At 38.9% G+C, this 6444-nt stretch overlaps 1 protein-coding gene across 6 annotated transcripts in view; it reads right to left on the bottom strand.

Moving 5' to 3' along the window:
• LOC106872982 (general transcription factor II-I repeat domain-containing protein 2-like) overlaps positions 1 to 6444 on the bottom strand; it is a 114092-nt gene that overhangs the window by 25328 nt on the left and 82320 nt on the right. The window lies entirely within an intron of this gene.

Below are 6444 nucleotides of genomic sequence, written 5' to 3'. Positions count from 1 at the left end.
GTGGTTAAGAGCGTGGGCTACTAACCTCAGGATTTTAAGTTCGATTCCAGGCAGTGACCTGAATAATAATAATAATAATAATAATAATAATAATAATAATAATAACATTGAAAAATACCTTAGGAATGAGAACCCAGGTTCAAAATATCCCCAAGACACCTGATGAAGGTTGGAGGGTATATCAGCCGAAACGTTGTGTTAACAACAAACAAGATGAGGACAAATATCCGTCAAATGTAAATAGTGTAAATAATGTACATAGTTCCTCATCTCTTAAATATAGAACTCAACATGAAATAGTTTCCAACATGACATTCCCCAACAAAAGATAGATTGGGACATAAAACTGTTTTCTGCAGTTAAGGGCGATGAACTTTGTGGTGTGAAAGGGCAACTGGAAGAAGGAAATGAGTGACAATGTTTGTTTGAGGGTGACACTTGTTTACAAGCATCATTTGATGTCAATTCAATGACATGGGCGAACGCACATACACACATACACACATGCACACACACACAAACACACAGATGCACACATACACACAGATGCACACACACATGCATGCACATACACACACATACACACATATATGCAAACACACACACACGTACACGGATTCACACACATACACATGCATGCACAGACACACATACACACACATATATATGCAAGCACACACACTCGTACACGGATTCACACACATACACATGCATGCACAGACACACATACACACACATATATGCATGCACATACACACACACAAACACGCACACATACACACATGCACACAAAAACGTACATACACACATACATACACGTGCACACACACATACATGCCCCTGTACACACATACACACAGGCACAAACACACATGTACATCATCATCATCATCATCGTTTAACGCCCAGTTTCCATGCTGGCATGGGTTGGATGGTTCGACTGGGGTCTGGGAAGCCAGGAGGCTGCACCAGGCTCCAACCTACTTTGGCAAGGTTTCTGTAGCTGGATGCCCTTCCTAATGCCAACCACTCCGAGAGTGTAGTGGGTGCTTTTTACATACCACCAGCACAGGAGCCAGGCAGGTGGGCCTGGCATCGATCCCGTTTGGATAGTGCTCTTTACGTGCCGCCAGCATGGGGGCCAGTGAGGGGTGGTGGTAGTGAAAATGATGATGATGTTGACAACAATGATAATGATGGTGATGGTGATGATGATGACAATGGTGATGGTGATAATGATGATGATGACGATAATGATGACGGCAAAGATGATAATTGATGACGATGATGATTATAATGATGGTGATGACAATGATGATGATAATGATGATGGCAAAAACAATGATGACGATGACGTCGACAGTGAAGAAATTCCTCTCCCAAGACATTGGTCATCCCAAGGCTGCACCAAACTTAGAAGGTCCAAAGACATCATACAACGGAATCGACCCGGTACAATTTGATTATAAAACGAACAGCTTTACCATGCAATGTTGCCATTCTTATGCCATGATATATCGAAGACTGGGGGGAGGGGGAGGTTGGATGGGAGAAGGTGAGGTACCGTCAACTGCCTGGACCATTTATTTGATGGAGTTGAGAATATGAAATATTTCCCTGCATTACAGAGTCATGTGGCTCCAACTACAACATGGAACATGCCTCCCCAACATGGTTCACTTCAGTTTAACATCTAAATAGCTTTTCAAATAGAATATTTATTATACTAATGTATTTCAGGCAAACACGCACACACACACACACACACACACACACACATACACACACACACACACACACACACATACAGACAAATGTACAATCACACACAGACACAGATGCACTCACATACATATCTATACACACACAGACATATAAACATATATACAAACACATATACACAAAGACATACATAGACAGATACACACACACACACACACACACACACACACATATATATATATATATATATATATATACAAAAATATATATATATATATATATACACAAAAATACATGTGCCCATATATACATACACACACACACACACACTCACATATATATAAAACACACATTTAGACATACATACAAATACAACACACACACACATTCCATCTCTCTTCCCTATTCTCTCTGGTTTCTTCGTAAAACATCTTAGTTCCAAGGTTTTTAAGAGGTTACCATACAAAAAAAAAAAAAGAAACACAAAACAATAAAATTATGTAAAAATAAAATGATATTTTGACAACAAGCTTTTAATATTTTGTTTTTATGTAAAATAGGAAAACATTTTAACCGCAATTCTCAAATGGATTTCAATTTATTGGATTCACAGGCACTTTGTATACGTTTAATGTGTGTACATGTATGTGTGTGTGTGTTTGTGTATTTGTGTGTGTTTGTGTGTGTGTGGATGTGTGTGTGTATATATATGTTTATATAGCTTTCAGTGTGTGTGTATGTGTGTCTGTATGTGTGTGTGTGCATGTGAGTGTATATATATATATATATATATGTTTATATAGCTTTCAGTGTGTGTGTGTATGTGTGTATGCATACATGTGTGTGTCTGTGTGTGTGTGTGTGTGTGTGTTTAATTGTGCATTTGAAGTGTGTGCATGTGTGTGTATGTGTGCGAGCGTGTGTGTGTGGATAGATAGATAGATAGAGTCAATATTTATGAATATATACGGACTCAAAGCTCTATACACACCATAGACAGATAAGGTGACTTTATATAAGAGCATGTCTATTGTATGACATGTATGTATAAGCTTGTGCATATTTATTGTGCCTATATATACATATATATATATATATATATATATATACGTATGTATGTATGTATGTATATATACAGTCTACACATGTACTGAATGTTCTAGACACACTTGCAGATATATAAAGCACGTAAGTGGGGTCGTATGATCATATGTTAATTGCTCTGTCTTCATAGATGATGGCTGTCTCCTCCTACTTCCTCATTGTCCATAACATTTCTGACTTCCCATCCATGACCTCTCAGATGACTATTCAGTCCCGTTGCAGATCTGCATGGTAATGAAGCCATAGGTGAACAAACAAAAGCTGTAACTTACTGTGCGCTTCCAATTCATTAGGTTTACGCATGTCACCACTCTTTCATCGCCTTAGGATTTTCTGTAGATGGCACGATAAAGGAGGCCACCATCAAAAAGACATCTGTACATCATTGGCTTACTGGGATAAATGCTTGTACAACAGGAGTACCAATCTTGGAGTATCTGTGATTAGTACCTAGTGACAGGCCAAAGAGAGAGGACCAGTAAACACATGAAACTGCCAGTTTTATATCAAAGTGTCCCTCCCCTAAAAGGATGCTGTGACAACAGCTAAGGGTCTCTCACTCCTGGTGCACCCTGGCATCAACCAAGAGCATTTCTTTGTCTCCACATGTAGATGGATTGTCATCAAATATGCTTGTTAACCCATAGCTGGAACCCTACAGATGCTATTACTCCAGATTAAAGTAGACCAGGGAAAAACAGTGGCTAAGACAAGGATTCTCAACCATTCTTTATTTATGGACCCCTTTGATTACTATTTTATTCTGGTGGACTCCTATGACCATTCGATGTTTATAAACTAGTTGTATTGATACTTCTTTCAAAATTCCTATTTTGTTTTCCACTCATTAACTTGTGTAGGTCAAACTATGTAAAATGCTAGAAAAAGAAGCCAAGCTATGTCTTGCAATACACACCAATACATACATCTAAAGCAAAATTTTTCCAAGGGCCCTTAAAATACTACCATAGATCCCCAATTTATTATTTTGTTGCGTGACCCCACCACCCCAATATTTTTATGGACCCTCAAGGGCCATATAAATTGCGATTGAGAACCCCTGGGCTAAGACATGGTTATACACTTCTTAAAATATTGCTACTCCCAAATCAGAGCCCCACAATGGGATATGCTTTAAAGGGGCACTAAATGACGATGGTGATATATGTGCTTGTGTGTATATAATTATCAGTCTATATACGTGCATCTTTGTTTATTGTATATGTCACGCTCAGGACAATGTGTGTGTGTGTGTGTGTGTGTGTGTGTGTGCAAGTGTGTGTGTGAGTGTGAGTAGGTCCATGACACTATATAACCAGTAGCAAGAGTAGCACACTACAAATGTTAACAGCCACTGTCACCACCACCCATCACCATCACCACCCAACACCACCACCATCACCACCATCATCACCACCACCACTAACAGCATCACCATCACCACCCAACACCACCACCACCATCGTCACCACTACCATAATCTATGAAGATCACCACCATCACCACCACCACCACCACCACCACCACCACCACCACCACCACCACCACCACCATCACCACCATCACCACAACCATTATTATCACCACCATCACCAACACCACTACCATCACAGTCACCATCACCATCACCATCCACACAACCACTTTGTCCATCACCACCACCACTGCTGCTGCCACCACCACCATCACTGCTACAACTACCACTATTATCCCCACCATCACCATCTACACCACCCCCTTCACCACCACCATCATCATCATCATTGCCCCAGCCAGCATCATCTCCAACGCCATAAGCATGTCTGTATAAAACCCCTTCCATTGCTAGTTCCATTTGTCTAAAGTCAACGACAATAATTCTTAGACACCATGATGACTCAATAATAACAATTATAGACATTTCACTTCAATTTACAACATGGCAACATAAAACATTATGACAGTTTCACAATTTTACAAATGGACTTTAATGGGGTTTACTGCTTAAGCACCATTTTACCAGAATAAACCTTCCACCAAAATCTAATGATTATGGCAACAAGTTAAACCATTGCACCGTACCGTAGTCATCACAGTTCTTTCACTTCTAGACTTGAAAGTTATTGATATTTAGCAACACAGTCTAAAATACATTTATAGCCAAAATATGAAATTTCAAGGCACATTCTAAGCTGCATTTATCGTCAAAATATGAATTTTTTTTCAGTCTAAACTACGGTTGTTTAAATTCTTGTTGCTATTGTTATATTCCTTAAAATGTTGGTCCGTTATAATGCCCACTTCGGTATACAGTCTACTTAGTAAAACTAGTAAAGATACGACTATCTCTGACCCTCTACTACATACTCTGGTACTTCACTTTACTCATAGTGACAAGGTTATTCCATTTGTCACGTGGGAGGGGTGTACCATTATTACTAACTCCCTACAACAAAATTAAGATGAATAAAATAAACATATTATTCCTTCATTTACAGGTTCATCTTGGGAAAATTTAGAAAAAAATATATTAATAAAGGCACCTACAAACCTGTAGCATCGGTAGACCTATCCTACCCTTTGATTATATGTCACCATTATGTTCTAAGTAACACAATTTTAATTTAAAGAACACCCTCCCACCTTATAACTGCCCATCACATGCCCTGGTAAGGACATGTCCTCCACCACCCACCAAATCATCCTATCGGGGCCTTACTCTCATTTGATGTAGCAGCTGCGGGCTGGAAGAGGCCTTGTGGCAGGCCCTGCATCAAATGGCTGGACATAATCAAGGAAGATCTCCAGACACTCAGTGTCATTTTGAAGGATGCAGAGGGGCTGACCATGGACTGCCAGTGATGGGGAGCACTGGTGGACCTGGCTGGCTCTATATAGGATAACACCTCTGGGACCACTAACCTGGGATGACCCTAGCTCCATCAAACAAGAAGCAAGCAAGCATTATCATCAAAGTTTTATTTCCATACCCTATCCAGTGATGCTATTGTCTTGGATTTAGTGACAGAAACCAAATTCCTAAACATCGGTTTTTGGTTAATGAACAAAAACAAGAAATTTTCTATAAAAATCATATTGCCTGCTGCAAGCAGCAACCAAAATTGTTTCAAATCAAATTGTTTCAATTAATTTTGAAAATAATAGATAATTTATTAGAATAATTGTGTCATTATGATGCTGTTGTTTGGGAAATAAATGAACATTTTGAGGTGAGATTTTAATTTAAATCCCTGCCTGAAATTGCCCTTGGTTTTGTGATACAAATACCTTGTTTTAAAATGATATGAATTAACGCACAGAAGGTGGCAGGGGTCTTATACAGCTAGAAAACTATTATAAAATAACCACCATAGGACTGCAAAAATACCTACTCCAGAAGCAAGGGAAACTAATACAAATAGCCACAAAACACGAGCAAAACAAAAAACTGTTTTCAGTATTTAAGGAAGCTGACAAATACAAACAAGAAATCAATCTACCTAACAAATACGAAGAAGAAGAAGAAGAAGAAGAAACAACAAAAGCTATAAAACAAATGAAATCCAAACTAAAACTAGAACAGCAACGGACCCTGATAAAATGATGGCAAGAAAAGCCCCTACATGGTAAATACTGGGC

Source organism: Octopus bimaculoides, chromosome 22 (genome assembly GCF_001194135.2).
Source record: "Octopus bimaculoides isolate UCB-OBI-ISO-001 chromosome 22, ASM119413v2, whole genome shotgun sequence".
NCBI lineage: Eukaryota > Metazoa > Mollusca > Cephalopoda > Octopoda > Octopodidae > Octopus > Octopus bimaculoides.
The sequence above is the reverse complement of the archived record's forward strand: the minus strand, read 5'-3'. Positions and strand labels throughout refer to the sequence as shown.